Source organism: Bombina bombina, chromosome 11 (assembly GCF_027579735.1).
Source record: "Bombina bombina isolate aBomBom1 chromosome 11, aBomBom1.pri, whole genome shotgun sequence".
Lineage (NCBI taxonomy): Eukaryota > Metazoa > Chordata > Amphibia > Anura > Bombinatoridae > Bombina > Bombina bombina.
In genome coordinates this window covers 73,216,386-73,234,472 of record NC_069509.1, presented here as the reverse complement: position 1 = coordinate 73,234,472, position 18,087 = coordinate 73,216,386, and the positions used below count along the sequence as shown (strand labels likewise).

General features: G+C 43.2%; 1 protein-coding gene across 1 annotated transcript in view; it reads left to right on the top strand.

The window, feature by feature from the left end:
• B9D1 (B9 domain containing 1) overlaps positions 1–18,087 on the top strand; it is a 440,314-nt gene that overhangs the window by 106,426 nt on the left and 315,801 nt on the right. The window lies entirely within an intron of this gene.

Genomic DNA, 18,087 nt, shown 5'->3' with positions numbered 1-18,087 from the left:
ATTGATTGCCAGAATCAAACAGGAGAGAGCCTAAGTGATTTTGATAGCACCTGCGTGGCCACGCAGGACTTGGTATGCAGACCTGGTGGACATGTCATCTCTTCTACCATGGACTCTGCCACTGAGACAGGACCTTCTGGTTCAAGGTCCGTTCCAGCATCCAAATCTAGTTTCTCTGCGGCTGACTGCTTGGAGATTGAACGCTTGATTTTATCCAAGCGGAGTTTCTCTGAGTCGGTCATAGATACCTTGATTCAGGCTCGAAAGCCTGTCACTAGGAAAATTTATCATAAGATATGGCGTAAATATCTTTATTGGTGCAAATCCAAAGGCTATTCAGTAAGATCAGGATTCCTAGGATTTTGTCCTTTCTCCAAGAAGGATTGGAGAAGGGGCTATCAGCGAGTTCCTTAAAGGGACAGATATCTGCTTTATCAATTCTACTGCACAAACGTCTGGCAGATGTTCCAGACGTTCAGTCGTTCTGTCAGGCTTTAGTTAGAATCAAGCCTGTGTTTAAACCTGTTGCTCCGCCATGGAGTTTGAATTTAGTTCTTCAAGGGGTTCCGTTTGAACCTACGCATTCCATAGATATTAAGCTTCTATCTTGGAAAGTTCTGTTTTTAGTTGCTATCTCTTCGGCTCGAAGAGTTTCTGAACTATCTGCATTGCAATGCGACTCGCCTTATCTTGTTTTTTCCATGCTGATAAGGTGGTTTTGCGTACCAAACCTGGATTCCTTCCTAAGGTTGTTACTAATAGGAATATCAATCAGGAAATTGTTGTTCCTTCTCTGTGTCCTAATCCTTCCTCTAAGAAGGAGCGTCTGTTGCACAACTTGGACGTGGTTAGTGCTTTGAAGTTTTACTTGCAAGCAACCAAAGATTTCCGTCAAACATCTTCTTTGTTTGTTGTCTATTCTGGAAAACGTAGAGGTCAAAAAGCTACGGCTACCTCTCTTTCTTTTTGGCTGAAAAGCATCATCCGTTTGGCATACGAGACTGCTGGACAGCAGCCTCCTGAAAGGATTACAGCTCACTCTACTAGAGCGGTGGCTTCCACATGGACTTTTAAAAATGATGCTTCTGTTGAACAGATTTGTAAGGCTGCGACTTGGTCTTCGCCTCATACCTTTTCCAAATTTTACAAATTTGATACTTTTGCTTCTTTGATGAATCCGTGGACTCGTCGTACCTTATAGAAGAAAAATAAATTTATGCTTACCTGATAAATTAATTTCTTCTATGATCCGCCCTGTCATTTTAAGACAGATTATATTTTTTTATTTTAAACTTCAGTCACCTCTGCACATTTTAGTTTCTCCTTTTTCTTCCTGTGCCTTCGGTCGAATGACTGGGGGGTGGAGCTAAGGGAGGAGCTATATAGACAGCTCTGCTGTGGTGCTCTTTGCCACTTCCTGTTAGCAGGAGGATAATATCCCACAATTAAAGGATGAATCCGTGGACTCGTCGTACCATAGAAGAAATTAATTTATCAGGTAAGCATAAATTTACTTTTTTTTATTTGCTATCTTGATCCATTTTGAGTCAAAATGGACCAAGAGGCTTTGCAAAATGTCAATTGTTTTTTATATTTTTATGCCAGTGTCGAACCACCAATACCTTTCTGTTCCTCATGTATTGAGAGAACTTTAACTTATAGAGAGAAACTTTTTTCTGAGCCAACATTTTCTAAGGCGGATGCTGTTCAGGAGTCTAATGACAATGTTCGATAGATGCCGCAGCTTTCACCTCAAGCGTCCCAAATTTTACAGCCCACACATTCAGTGCCCTGCGCTTCCTCTATAACTCCTCCTGGAGTTACGTTGCAAGACATTGCTTCCCTTATGTCTTCTGCAGTTTCTGATGCGTTGTCTGCTTTTCCCATGTTGCAGGGAAAGCGTAAGAGGAAAAATAAACATTCAGTAAGCTAGGTTTCTGACGCAGTTGTTGCTATTTCGAATGCCCCCTCCCAGAAACCTGAGGAGGAGGATACTTCGGTAGCATCTGATGGGGAAATTTCAGATTCTGACAGTGTAATTCCTCTTGCTGATACTAAAGTTGTATCTTTCAGGTTTAAGTTAGAACACCTCCGTCTGTTACTCAAAGAGGTTTTAGCTTCATTGGACGACAGCGACACTATGGTCGTAGTTAATCCTAAGAAATCCAGTAAGCTAAACAAATATTTTGATGTACCTTCCTTGGTAGATGTTTTTCGTACCTGCATGTTCCCATTCACAGGGATCATCACAAGTTTCTAAGGTTTGCATTTCTAGACAAACACTTCCAATGCGTGGCTCTTCCTTTCGGCCTTGCCACAGCTCCCAGAATTTTCTCAAAGGTTCTGGGATCCCTGTTGGCGGTGCTCCGATTACGGGCATTGCAGTGGCGCCTTATCTGGATGACATCCTGGTCCAGACGCCATCCTTTCAACAAGCAAGGTCCCACACGGAAATGTTGTTATCTTTCCTGCAATCTCACGGATGGAAGGTAAATTTGGAAAAGAGCTCCTTAGTTCCAAATACAAGGGTAACTTTCTTGGGAACCATAATAGATTCCCTATCAATGAAGATTTTTCTGACAGAAGTCAGGAAATCAAAGATTTTCGATTCTTGCCTAGCACTTTAGTCCGCTCTTCGGCTATCAATGGCTCAGTGCATGGAGGTAATCGGGCTGATGGTGGCGGCAATGGACATCATCCCGTTCGCTCGTTTCCACCTCAGACCCATGCAGTTAAACATGCTCAGTCAATGGAACGGAGATTAAGCGGATTTGTCTCCACGAATACAGCTGGAGCAGGAGACAAGGGATTCTCTTCTTTTGCGGTTGTCTCAGGATCATCTTTCCCAGGGAACCTGCTTTCAAGACCCTTCTGGGTAATTGTGACAACAGACGCCAGCCTTCTAGGATGGGGAGCAGTCTGGGGCTCTTCAAAGGCTCAGAGAACTTGGACTCAGTCAGAGTCTGTTCTGCCCATAAACATTCTGGAGCTGAGAGCAATCATCAATGCTCTCCTGGCCTGGCCCCAGTTAGCCTCGGCCCGGTTCATCAGGTTCCAGTTGGACAACATAACTTCAGTGGCTTACATCAATCATCAATCATCAACACAGAGTTCCTTAGCCATGACAGAGGTAGCCAAGATAATTCGGTGGGCGGAAACCCACAATTGCTATCTGTCGGCAATCCACATCCCAGGGGTGGACAACTGGGAAGCGGCTTCCTGAGCAGACAGACCTTTCACCCGGGGGAGTGGTAACTCCATCCGGAAGTGTTTTCCAGCCTGATTCTCAAATGGGGTCAGCCAGAGTTGGATTTCATGGCATCTCGGCAGAATGCCAAGCTTCTGAGGTACGGATCGAGGTCAAGGAACCCTCAGGCGGTACTGATAGACGCTCTGTCGGTACTTTGGAATTTCAGTCTTGCATAACTGTTTCCTCTGTTTGCTCTTCATCCTCGAGTCATTGCTCAAATCAGGCAGGAGAGGGCATCAGTAATCCTGATTGCTCTGGCTTGGCCTCGCCAGATTTGGTATGCAGACCTGGTGGACATGTCATCTCTTCCACCTTGGAGACTTCCGTTGAGGAAGGACCTTCTACTTCAAGGACCCTTCCTTCCTCCAAATCTAGTTTCTCTGAAGCTGACTGCTTGGAGATTGAACGCTTAATTTTATCCAAGCGGGGATTTTCAGATTCGGTCATAGAGACCATGATTTAGGCTCGTAAACCTGGGACTAGAAAGATTTACTACAAGATATGGCGTAAATATCTATATTGGTGTGAATACAAGGGCTACTCTTGGAGTAGAGTTAGCATTCCTAGAATTCTGTCATTTCTCCAAGAAGGTTTGGAGAAAGGATTATCGACAAGTTCCCTAAAGGGTCAAAGAGGACCACTTCTGCCGGCTTTGTTGAGGACATCTTGCCGCTTGGATAAAAACTTCTCCCGGTAAGTGAATCTTTGGGGGTTAGTGTTAGGATTTTTTAAGGGTGTATTGGGTGGGTTTTATTTTTTGGTTAGGGCTTTGGGCAGCAATAGAGCTAAATGCCCTTTTAAGGGCAATGCCCATCCAAATGCCCTTTTTTCAGGGCAATGGGGAGCTTAGGTTTTTTTAGTTAGGGTTTTATTTATGGGGTTGGTTGTGTGGGTGGTGGGTTTTACTGTTGGGGGGGGTGTTTGTATTTTTTTGACAGGTGAAAGAGCTGATTTCTTTGGGGCAATGCCCCGCAAAAGGCCCTTTTAAGGGCTATTGGTAGTTTAGCTTAGGCTAGGTTTTTTTTTATAATTTGGGGGGGGGGGGCTTTTTTATTTTTATAGGGCTATTAGATTAGGTGTAATTAGTTTAAAGATCTGTAGTTTGTTTTTTATTTTCTGTAATTTAGTGTTTTGTTTGTTTGTGATTTAGCTAATTTAATTTATTTAATTGTATTTAATGTAGGGAATTGATTTAATTGTAGTGTAGTGTTAGGTGTTATTGTAACTTAGGTTAGGTTTTATTTTACAGGTAAATTTGTATTTATTTTAGCTAGGTAGTTATTAAATAGTTAATAACTATTTAATAACTATTCTACCTAGTTAAAATAAATACAAACTTGCCTGTGAAATAAAAATAAACCATAAGCTAGCTACAATGTAACTATTAGTTATATTGTAACTAGCTTAGGGTTTATTTTATAGGTAAGTATTTAGTTCTAAAAAGGAATAATTTAGTTAATGATAGTAATTTTATTTAGATTTATTTAAATTATATTTAAGTTAGGGGGTGTTAGGGTTAGGGTTAGACTTAGGTTTAAAGGGTTAATAAATTTAGAATAGTTGCGGCGACGTTGGGGACGGCAGATTAGGGGTTAATAAGTGTAGGTAGGTGGCGGCGATGTTGGGGGCATCAGATTAGGGGTTAATAAATATAATGTAGGTGGCGGCAATGTGCGGAGCGGAAGATTAGGGTTTAATAAGTATAATGTAGGTGGCGGCGATATTAGGGGCGGCAGATTAGGGTTTAATAATATTTAACTAGTTTTTGCGAGGCGGGAGTGCGGCGGTTTAGGGGTTAATATTTTTATTCTTTTGGCTGCGATGTCCGGAGCGGCAGATTAGGGGTTAATAATTTTATTTTAGCGTTTGCGATGCGGGAGGGCCTCGGTTTAGGGGTTAATAGGTAGTTTATGGGTGTTAGTGTACGTTTTAGCACTTTAGTTATGAGTTTTATGCTACAGCGTTGTAGTGTAAAACTCATAACTACTGACTTTAGAATGCGTTACGGATCTTGTCGGTAGAGGCTGTACCGCTCACTTTTTGTCCTCCCAGGACAGACTCGTAATACAAGCGCTATGGAAGTCCCATAGAAAAAAGGATTTATGAACTTTACGTCGGTTTGCGGTAAGGCCAACAAAGTGTGCGGGACACCTATACCTGCAAGCGGGCATAAAAAAGCAGTGTTAGGACCTGTTAACGCTGTTTTTTTAACTTAACGCACAACTCGTAATCTAGCAGTGTGACTTTTATACTTGTCACGAGATCCAGTTAAGCATTTTGGGAAAGCCTGGAAAAACTGGGCGAGGATTACCTCTCCCTACCAGCCAGAGCTGCAGTTCCAAGATAATCAGCAGGGAAAGTCACTGGAAAGAAGGGACATCCACAGATACCGGTACCATTATTTCTTTGTGACTCTGCTTTAATAGTGTACCTCGGCTATAAACGACGTGCCTTTGTGAGTGTGTTTTTGGCTATGATTAGAGAGTGTGTTTTTTAAGATACGGCATACTGCACTTTGATCCTTTTTTGGGTGGTGCTTTTGTTTGTACTTTCATATATATATATATATATATATATATATTTATATAAATAAAATAAACAGGTCCTGCACTCTCTGCTGTGAAAACACAAACTTCTTTAATTGAACTGTGACGTTTCGGGTAGTTAGCCCCTTCCTCCATCTGTCTGAGGAAGGGGCTAACTACCTCGAAACGTCACAGTTCAATTAAAGAAGTTTGTGTTTTCACAGCGCAGAGTGAGGGACCTGTTTATTTCATTTGTTTACTTTTCCTACCCAGAGCACCCCGGAAGTTGGAAGTTTATTGTGTGTGCAGATCAACACACAATTAGAATATTGTGCAAAAGTTCATTTATTTCACTAATGCAACTTAAAATGTGAAACTAATATATGAGATAGACTAATTACATGCAAAGCAAGATAATTCAAGCCGTGATTTGCCATAATTGTGATTATTATGGCTTACAGCTCATGAAAACCCCAAATCCACAATCTCAGAAAATTAGAATATTGTGAAAAGGTGCAATATTCTAGGCTCAATGTCCCACTCTATTCAGCTAATTAAGCCATAACACCTGACAGTTGTGCAGAAAACCATCATTGACACCCTCCATAAGGAGGGAAAGCCTAAAAAAGGTAATTGCAAAAGAAGTTGTATGTTCCCAAAGTGCTGTATCAAAGCACATTAATAGAAAGTTATGTGGTAGGGAAAAGGGTGGAAGAAAAGGGTGCACAAGCAGCAGAGATGACCGCAGCCTGGAGAGGATTGTCAGGAAAAGGCCATTCAAAAGTGTTGGGGACATTCACAAGGAGTGGACTGAGGCTGGAGTCAGTGCATCAAGAGCCACCACACACAGACGGATCCTGGACATGGGCTTCAAATGTCGTATTCCTCTTGTCAAGCCACTCCTGAACAACAAACAAAGTCAGAAGCGTCTTACCTGGACTAAAGAAAAACAGACCTGGTCTGTTGCTCAGTGGTCCAAAGTCCTCTTTTCTGATAAGACCACATTTTGCATCACATTTGGAAACCAAGGACCCAGAGTATGGAGGAAGAATGGAGAGGCACACACTGCAAGATGCTTGAAGTCCAGTGTGAAGTTTCCACAGTCTGTGTTGATTTGGGGAGCCATGTCATTTGCTGGTGTTGGTCCACTGTGCTTCATTAAGTCCAGGGTTAACACAGCCGTCTACCAGAAGATTTTGGAGCACTTCATGCTTTCTTCAGCAGACGAGCTCTATGGGGATGCTGACGTCATTTTCCAGCAGGACTTGGCACCTGCCCACACTGCCAAAAGCACCAAAACCTGGTTCAATGACCGTGGGATTACTGTGCTTGATTGGCCAGCAAACTCGCCTGACCTGAACCCCATAGAGAATCTATGGGGCATTGCCAAGAGAAAGATGAGAGACTTGAGACCGAACAATGCAGAAGAGTTGAAGGCCGCTATTGAAGCATCCTGGTCTTCCATAACACCTCAGCAGTGCCACAGGCTGATAGCTTCCATGCCACGCCGCATTGAGGCAGTAATTGTTGCAAAAGGGGCCCAAACCAAGTACTGAGTACATACAGTATGCATGCTTATACTTTTCAGAGGTCCTATATTGTTATATGTACAATCCTTGTTTTATTAATTGCATGTAATATTCTAATTTCTTTTGCAAGATGTACCGAGTCCACGGATTTATCCTAACTTGTGGGATATTGTCCTTCCTGACAGGAAGTAACAAAGAGAGCACCACAGCAGAGCTGTCTATATAGCTCCCCCCTTAACTCCACCCCCCAGTCATTCTCTTTGCTGGCTTTAAGCAGGAAGGGTAAAGAGAAGAGGTGTTAAACTGTTAGTTTTATTTTATCTTCAATCAAGTGTTTGTTATTTTTAAATGGTACCGGTGTTGTACTATTTACTCTCAGGCAGGACATAGATGAAGATTTCTGCCTGGAGGATGATGATCTTAGCATTTGTAACTAAGGTCCACTGCTGTTCGCACAGAAGCTGAGGAGTACAGGAAAACTTCAGTGTGAGGAACGGTTTCTTGCTATACAACAATGAGGTATGTTCAGTCATATTTTCTGCAGAGACTGTGTTAACTTAGAAAGGCTGACAGTGTCCCCATAAGGGGAAGGGTAAGCAGTAATCCTAGTGTTAACAGAGGTTTTTACTAGCTTGCATAAAGGGTTAATTTTTTGTGGGCACTCAGTTTGTTATGTGAATTTGGGACAAACGTTTTTGTGTCTGGGAGTAACGTTTTCTGTTTTATGGGACATTTGCTTGAGGGTTCTTTGGGGTTGTTTATAACCCACATGGCTTTCAGGCAGGGTGTGTTAGTTTTGTGTAGGCCCCAGCAACATCTAATGAGGTGGGCGGGGCCTACATTTACAAGCAACAAGCAACTTCTCCTGAGGTCCTGATAGTCTTCTGAGGGACTAATTGAAGCTTTAAACCCCATATTTTCGCTTCCTAAGGGCAGGTAGGGCCACAGCAGAGCTGTGGCAAGGTGCTTTAGGGGGTTTTAACCGGTTTTAGACAATTATCAATCCGGTTTTTTTATTTGGGGGTCTATTGCTTTTTTACTTGTGGTGCAATCCTTCTAAAGCTTAGTGGGTACACTGTTAAAAAGTCGGAATTTTTGAAGCAATTTTAACCTGTTTTGCAGTTTGTGTATGCCTTTTTTTCTCTTAAAGGTACAGTACCGTTTTTGCAAATTGTGTTTTTTTCATTAAATAAAGTGTTTCTTCTGTTATGTGTGATCAGTCCACGGGTCATCATTACTTCTGGGATATTATCTGCTCCCCTACAGGAAGTGCAAGAGGATTCACCCAGCAGAGTTGCTATATAGCTCCTCCCCTCTACGTCACCTCCAGTCATTCTCTTGCACCCAAAGACTAGATAGGAGGTGTGAGAGGACTATGGTGATTATACTTAGTTTTTAGAACTTCAATCAAAAGTTTGTTATTTTACAATAGCACCGGAGCGTGTTATTACCTCTCTGGCAGAGTTTGAAGAAGAATCTACCAGAGTTTTTCTTATGATTTTAACCGGAGTAGTTAAGATCATATTGCTGTTTCTCGGCCATCTGAGGGAGGTAAAAACTTCAGATCAGGGGACAGCGGGCAGTTGAATCTGCATTGAGGTATGTAGCAGTTTTTATTTTCTGAATGGAATTGATGAAAAAATCCTGCCATACCGTTATAATGAACATGTATGTATGCTTTACACTTTAGTATTCTGGGGATGGTATTACACCGGAATTACTCTGTAAAAGTACATTAAACCTTTTATTAGGTATTTTTCATGTTAAACGTTTTTGCTGGAATGTAGAATCGTTTGCATTAATGAGGTACTGAGTGAATAAGTATTTGGGCATTATTTTTCCACTTGGCAGTTTGCTTGTGTTAATTATGACAGTTTCGTTTCTCTCTCACTGCTGTGTGTGAGAGGGAGGGGCCGTTTTTGGCGCTCTTTGCTACGCATCAAAAATTTCCAGTCAGTTTTTCTGCATGATCCGGTTCATCTCTAACAGAACTCAGGGGTCTTCAAACTTCTTTGAAGGGAGGTAGATTCTCTCAGCAGAGCTGTGAGACTTATATAGTGACTGTGATTTAAAACGTTGCTCTGTAATTTTTATGTTTAAAATTTAATTAGTGTTATTTTACTAATGGGAACAAACCTTTGCTAAAAAGTTGTGTTGTTTGTTAAGAGTGATGCTATAACTGTTTTTCAGTTCATTATTTCAACTGTCATTTAATCGTTTAGTGCTTCTTGAGGCACAGTACGTTTTTATTAAATAAAATTGTAACCGAGTTGCATGTTTATTGCTAGTGTGTTAAACATGTCTGATTCAGAGGAAGATACCTGTGTCATTTGTTCCAATGCCAAGGTGGAGCCCAATAGAAATTTATGTACTAACTGTATTGATGCTACTTTAAATAAAAGCCAATCTGTACAAATTGAACAAATTTCACCAAACAGCGAGGGGAGAGTTATGCCGACTAACTCGCCTCACGTGTCAGTACCTGCATCTCCCGCCCGGGAGGTGCGTGATATTATGGCGCCTAGTACATCTGGGCAGCCATTACAGATAACATTACAAGATATGGCTACTGTTATGACTGAAGTTTTGGCTAAATTACCAGAACTAAGAGGCAAGCGTGATCACTCTGGGGTGAGAACAGAGTGCGCTGATAATTCTAGGGCCATGTCTGATACTGCGTCACAGCTTGCAGAGCATGAGGACGGAGAGCTTCATTCTGTAGGTGACGGTTCTGATCCAAACAGATTGGATTCAGATATTTCAAATTTTAAATTTAAATTGGAAAACCTCCGTGTATTACTAGGGGAGGTCTTAGCAGCTCTCAACGATTGTAACGCTGTTGCAATACCAGAGAAAATGTGTAGGTTGGATAAATACTTTGCGGTACCGGCGAGTACTGACGTTTTTCCTATACCTAAGAGATTAACTGAAATTGTTACTAAGGAGTGGGATAGACCCGGTGTGCCGTTCTCACCCCCTCCAATATTTAGAAAGATGTTTCCAATAGACGCCACCACACGGGACTTATGGCAAACGGTCCCTAAGGTGGAGGGAGCAGTTTCTACTTTAGCTAAGCGTACCACTATCCCGGTGGAGGATAGCTGTGCTTTTTCAGATCCTATGGATAAAAAATTAGAGGGTTACCTTAAGAAAATGTTTGTTCAACAAGGTTTTATATTACAACCCCTTGCATGCATCGCGCCGATCACGGCTGCGGCAGCATTTTGGATTGAGTCTCTGGAAGAGAACCTTAGTTCAGCTACGCTGGACGACATTACGGACAGGCTTAGAGTCCTTAAACTAGCTAATTCATTCATTTCGGAGGCCGTAGTACATTTAACCAAACTTACGGCTAAGAATTCAGGATTCGCCATTCAGGCACGCAGGGCGCTGTGGCTAAAATCCTGGTCGGCTGATGTAACTTCTAAGTCCAAATTACTTAATATACCTTTCAAGGGGCAAACTCTATTTGGGCCCGGTTTGAAAGAAATTATTGCTGACATTACAGGAGGTAAGGGCCACGCTCTACCTCAAGACAAAGCCAAAGCTAAGGCTAGACAGTCTAATTTTCGTCCCTTTCGGAATTTCAAAGCAGGAGCAGCGCCAACTTCCACTGCACCAAAACAGGGAGGAGCTGTTGCTCGTTACAGACAAGGCTGGAAGCCTAACCAGTCCTGGAACAAGGGCAAGCAGGCCAGTAAACCAAAGACAGCATGAACCGAGGGCCCCCGATCCGGGACCGGATCTAGTGGGTGGCAGACTCTCTCTCTTCGCCCAGGCTTGGGCAAGAGATGTCCAGGATCCCTGGGCGCTAGAGATCATATCTCAGGGATACCTTCTAGACTTCAAATTCTCTCCCCCAAGAGGGAGATTTCATCTGTCAAGGTTGTCAACAAACCAAATAAAGAAGGACGCGTTTCTACGCTGTGTACAAGATCTATTATTAATGGGAGTGATCCATCCGGTTCCGCGGTCGGAACAAGGACAAGGGTTTTACTCAAACCTGTTTGTGGTTCCCAAAAAAGAGGGAACTTTCAGGCCAATCTTGGATTTAAAGATCCTAAACAAATTCCTAAGAGTTCCATCGTTCAAAATGGAAACTATTCGGACAATCTTACCCATGATCCAAGAGGGTCAGTACATGACCACAGTGGATTTAAAGGATGCTTACCTTCACATACCGATTCACAAAGATCATTACCGGTATCTAAGGTTTGCCTTCTTAAACAGGCATTACCAGTTTGTAGCCCTTCCATTCGGATTGGCTACGGCTCCAAGAATCTTTACAAAGGTTCTGGGTGCCCTTCTGGCGGTACTAAGACCGCGAGGAATTTCGGTAGCTCCGTACCTAGACGACATTCTGATACAAGCTTCAAGCTTTCAAACTGCCAAGTCTCATACAGAGTTAGTTCTGGCATTTCTAAGGTCGCATGGATGGAAAGTGAACGAAAAGAAGAGTTCTCTCTTTCCTCTCACAAGAGTTCCATTCTTGGGGACTCTTATAGATTCTGTAGAAATGAAGATTTATCTGACAGAAGACAGATTAACAAAGCTTCTAAATGCATGCCGTGTCCTTCATTCCATTCAACTCCCGTCAGTAGCTCAATGCATGGAGGTGATCGGCTTAATGGTAGCAGCAATGGACATAGTTCCCTTTGCACGCCTACATCTCAGACCGCTGCAATTGTGCATGCTGAGTCAGTGGAATGGGGATTACTCAGATTTGTCCCCCACTCTGAATCTGGATCAAGAGACCAGAAACTCTCTTCTATGGTGGCTTTCTCGGCCACATCTGTCCAGGGGGATGCCGTTCAGCAGGCCGGACTGGACAATTGTAACAACAGACGCCAGCCTTCTAGGTTGGGGCGCTGTCTGGAATTCTCTGAAGGCTCAGGGACAATGGAGTCAGGAGGAAAGTCTCCTGCCAATAAACATTCTGGAATTGAGAGCAGTTCTCAATGCCCTTCTAGCTTGGCCCCAGTTAAAGACTCGGGGGTTCATCAGGTTTCAGTCGGACAACATCACGACTGTAGCTTACATCAACCATCAAGGAGGGACAATAAGCTCCCTAGCAATGATAGAAGTATCAAAGATAATTCGCTGGGCAGAGTCTCACTCTTGCCACCTGTCAGCAATCCACATCCCGGGAGTGGAGAACTGGGAGGCGGATTTCTTGAGTCGCCAGACTCTTCATCCGGGGGAGTGGGAACTTCATCCGGAAGTCTTTGCCCAAATACTTCAACGTTGGGGCAAACCAGAGATAGATCTCATGGCGTCTCGCCAGAACGCCAAACTTCCTCGCTACGGATCCAGATCCAGGGATCCGGGAGCGGTTCTGATAGATGCTTTGACAGCACCTTGGAACTTCAGGATGGCTTATGTGTTTCCACCCTTCCCGCTGCTTCCTCGATTGATTGCCAAAATCAAACAGGAGAGAGCATCAGTGATTCTAATAGCGCCTGCATGGCCGCGCAGGACTTGGTATGCAGATCTAGTGGACATGTCATCCTGTCCGCCTTGGTCTCTACCTCTAAGACAGGACCTTCTGATTCAGGGTCCATTCAAACATCAAAATCTAACTTCTCTGAAGCTGACTGCTTGGAAATTGAACGCTTGATTTTATCAAAACGTGGTTTTTCTGAGTCGGTTATTGATACCCTGATACAGGCTAGGAAGCCTGTTACCAGAAAGATTTACCATAAAATATGGCGTAAATACCTATACTGGTGTGAATCCAAAGATTACTCCTGGAGTAAGGTTAGGATTCCTAGGATATTGTCTTTTCTACAAGAAGGTTTAGAAAAGGGTTTATCGGCTAGCTCATTAAAGGGACAGATCTCAGCTCTGTCCATCTTGTTACACAGGCGTCTGTCAGAAAATTCAGACATCCAGGCCTTTTGTCAGGCTTTAGCTAGGATCAAGCCTGTGTTTAAAACTGTTGCTCCGCCATGGAGTTTAAACTTAGTTCTTAACGTTTTACAGGGTGTTCCGTTTGAACCCCTTCATTCCATTGATATAAAATTGTTATCTTGGAAAGTTCTATTTTTAATGGCTATTTCCTCGGCTCGAAGAGTCTCTGAGTTATCAGCCCTACATTGTGACTCTCCTTATCTGATCTTTCACTCAGACAAGGTAGTTCTGCGTACTAAACCTGGGTTCTTACCTAAGGTAGTCACTAACAGGAATATCAATCAAGAGATTGTTGTTCCATCCTTGTGTCCAAATCCTTCTTCAAAGAAGGAACGTCTTCTACACAATCTGGATGTAGTTCGTGCCCTCAAGTTCTACTTGCAGGCAACTAAAGATTTTCGCCAAACTTCTTCTCTGTTTGTCGTTTATTCTGGACAGAGGAGAGGTCAAAAAGCTTCTGCTACCTCTCTCTCTTTTTGGCTTCGTAGCATAATACGTTTAGCCTATGAGACTGCTGGACAGCAGCCTCCTGAAAGAATTACAGCTCATTCCACTAGAGCTGTGGCTTCCACTTGGGCCTTTAAGAATGAGGCCTCTGTTGAACAGATTTGCAAGGCTGCAACTTGGTCTTCGCTTCATACTTTTTCCAAATTTTACAAATTTGACACTTTTGCTTCTTCGGAGGCTATTTTTGGGAGAAAGGTTCTTCAGGCAGTGGTTCCTTCTGTATAATGAGCCTGCCTATCCCTCCCGTCATCCGTGTACTTTTGCTTTGGTATTGGTATCCCAGAAGTAATGATGACCCGTGGACTGATCACACATAACAGAAGAAAACATAATTTATGCTTACCTGATAAATTCCTTTCTTCTGTTGTGTGATCAGTCCACGGCCCGCCCTGTTTTTTAAGGCAGGTACATATTTTTTAAATTATAATTCAGTCACCACTACACCCTTGGTTTCTCCTTTCTCGTTGGTCTTTGGTCGAATGACTGGAGGTGACGTAGAGGGGAGGAGCTATATAGCAACTCTGCTGGGTGAATCCTCTTGCACTTCCTGTAGGGGAGCAGATAATATCCCAGAAGTAATGATGACCCGTGGACTGATCACACAACAGAAGAAAGGAATTTATCAGGTAAGCATAAATTATGTTTTTCCAAGCTTGCTTGCTTCATTACTAGCCTGTTAAACATGTCTGACACTGAGGAAACTCATTGTTCAATTTATTTAGAAGCCATTGTGGAACCCCCTCTAAGAATGTGTCCCAATTGTACTGATATGTCTATAAATTGCAAACAGCATATTTTGACTTATAAGAATTTGGAAGGAAATCAGGTTTCGGCATCTAGTTCTTCCCAAGTGTCACAACCAGTTACGCCCGCACAAGCGACACCAAGTACTTCTAGTGCGTCTAATTCTTTCACCTTGCAAGATATGGCTTCAGTTATGAATACTACCCTCACAGAGGTTTTATCTAAACTGCCAGGGTTGCAAGGGAAGCGCAGTAGCTCTGGGTTAAGAACAAATGCTGAGCCTTCTGACGCTTTAGTAGTCGTATCCGATATTCCCTCACAATGTTCTGAGGTAGGGATGAGGGATTTGCTGTCTGAGGGAGAGATTTCTGATTCAGGAAAGATGTTCCCTCAGACAGATTCAGATATGACGGCATTTAATTTTAAGCTAGAGCACCTCCGTTTATTGCTCAGGGAGGTTTTAGCTACTCTGGATGATTGTGACACTATTGTCGTTCCAGAGAAATTGTGTAAAATGGACAAATATTTAGAGGTTCCTGTTTACACTGATGTTTTTCCGGTCCCTAAGAGGATTTCGGACATTGTTACTAAGGATTTGGATAGACCAGGTATTCCGTTCGCTCCCCCTCCTGTTTTTTTTTTTTTTAAACAAGCTTTATTTGATCCAAGGCAGTAAGACATTACAGATCATACATTTCACATTTTTATGAAAGTACAACAAAATATAAGGAAAACTGTTTTTTAGATAACAAGTGTCTCAATGTCTCTTTGAAAATTGTAAAATCGGCAATGCTTGTAGATTTTCTTTTTCATTTTGTAGTCATAAACAACGCAAACATAAAATAAAATTTTTTAGTTTGTAATAACATAACTTTGGTATATTTCTCAAAGGGCTCCCCCTCCTGTTTTTAAGAAAATGTTCCCCATTTCTGACACCATAAAGGACTCATGGCAGACGGTCCCTAAGGTGGAGGGAGCTATTTCTACTCTGGCTAAGCGTACAATTATACATATTGAAGACAGTTGTGCTTTCATTGATCCTATGGATAAAAAGTTAGAGGGTCTCCTAAAGAAATTTTTTGTTCATCAGGGTTTTCTTCTTCAACCTATAGCGTGCATTGTTCCGGTAACCACTGCAGCTGCTTTTTGGTTTGAGGCTCTAGAAGAGGCTCTTCAGATGGAGACCCCACTAGATGATATTTTGGACAGAATTAAGGCCCTTAATTATTTTATTACAGACGCCGCTTTTCATCTTGCTAAGTTAGCGGCAAAGAATTCAGGTTTTGCCATTTTAGCGCGAAGAGCGTTATGGCTTAAGTCCTGGTCAGCTGATGTGTCATCTAAATCTAAGCTTTTGACCATCCCTTTCAAAGGTAAGACCCTATTCGGGCCTGCATTGAAAGAGATCATTTCAGACTTCACTGGAGGGAAGGGTCATGCCCTTCCTCAGGATAAGTCAAATAAGACAAGAACCAAACAAAATAATTTTCGTTCCTTTCGAAACTTCAAGGGTGGTCCTGCTTCCTCTTCCCCTGCTGCAAAGCAAGAGGGGAACTTTGCTCAATCCAAGCCAACCTGGAGACCTAACCAGTATTGGAACAAGGGTAAACAGGCCAAAAAGCCTGCTGCTGCCACTAAGACAGCATGAAGGGGTAGCTCCCGATCCTGGACCGGATCAAGTAGGGGGCAGACTTTCTCTCTTTGCTCAGGCCTGGGCAAGAGACGTTCAGGACTTAAGCCATAACGCTCTTCGCGCCATGGGAGTGATCTGCCCAGTTCCGAAAACAGAACAGGGGCAAGGTTTCTACTCCAATCCGTTTGTGGTTCCCAAAAAAGAGGGAACCTTCAGACCAATTCTAGATCTCAAGATCCTAAACCAATTCCTAAGAGTTCCATCCTTCAAGATGGAGACCATTCGGACTATTTTACCAATGATCCAGGAGGGTCAATATATGACTACCGTGGATCTAAAGGATGCGTATCTACACATTCTTATCCACAAAGATCATCACCAGTTCCTCATGTTTGCCTTTCTGGACAGTCATTACCAGTTTGTGGCTCTTCCCTTCGGGTTGGCCACAGCGCCAAGAATCTTCACAAAGGTGCTAGGGTCCCTTCTGGCGGTCCTAAGGCCGAGGGGCATAGCAGTGGCACCTTATCTAGACGACATCTTAATTCAAGCGTCGACTTTCCAACTTGCCAAGTCTCACACAGACTTAGTGTTGGCCTTTCTAAGATCTCATATGTGGAAGGTGAACGTGAATAAGAGTTCTCTTATTCCTCTCACAAGAGTTCCATTCCTGGGAACTCTGATAGATTCGGTGGACATGAAAATATTTCTGACGGAGGTCAGGAAATCAAAGATTTTAACCACCTGCCGAGGTCTTTATTCCATTCCTCGGCCGTCAGTGGCTCAGTGTATGGAGGTAATCGGACTTATGGTAGCGGCAATGGACATAGTTCCGTTTGCTCTCTTGCATCTCAGACCACTGCAACTATGCATGCTCAAACAGTGGAATGGGGATTATGCAGATTTATCTCCTCAGATAAATCTGGATCAAGAGACCAGAGACTCTCTTCTTTGGTGGTTGTCACAGGATCACCTGTCCAGGGGAATGTGTTTCCGCAGGCCAGCGTGGGTTATTGTGACGATGGGCTGGGGTGCAGTCTGGAATTCCCTGAAAGCACAGGGTTTGTGGACTCAGGAGGAGGCCCTCCTACCGATAAATATGCTGGAATTAAGAGCGATATTCAAAGCTCTTCAGGCGTGGCCTCAGCTGGCTTCGGCCGGATTCATCAGGTTTTAGTCGGACAACATCACGACTGTAGCTTATATCAATCATCAGGGGGGGGAACAAGGAGTTCCTTGGCGATGATAGAAGTTTCCAGGATAATCCTATGGGCAGAGACTCTCTCTTGCCATCTATCAGCGATCTATATCCCAGAGGTGGAGAACTGGGAGGCAGATTTTCTAAGTCGTTAGACTTTTCATCCGGGGGAGTGGGAGCTCCATCCGGAGGTGTTTGCTCAACTGGTTCAGCTATGGGGCACACCAGAACTGGATCTGATGGCGTATCGTCAGAACGCCAAACTTCCTCGTTACGGATCCAGGTCAAGGGATCCTCAGGCAGTACTGATAGATGCTCTAGCAGTACCCTGGTCGTTCAACCTGGCTTATGTGTTTCCACCATTCCCTCTCCTTCTGCGTCTGATTGCCAGAATCAAACAGGAGAGAGCTTTGGTGATTTTGATAGCGCCTGCGTGGCCATGCAGGACTTGGTATGCAGACCTGGTGGACATGTCATCTCTGCCACCATGGACTCTGCCACTGAGACGGAACCTTTTGATTCAAGGTCCATTCAAGCATCCAAATATAATTTCTCTGCAACTGACTGCTTGGAGATTGAACGCTTGATTTTATCAAAACGGGGTTTCTGTGAGTCGGTCATAGATACCTTGATTCAGGCTCGAAAGCCTGTCACCAGGAAGATCTATTATAAGATATGGCGTAAATATCTTTTTTGGTGTGAATCCAAAGGCTACTCATGGAGTAAGATCAGAATTCCTAGGATTTTGTCTTTTCTCCAAGAAGGATTGGAGTATGGATTGTCCGCTAGTTCCT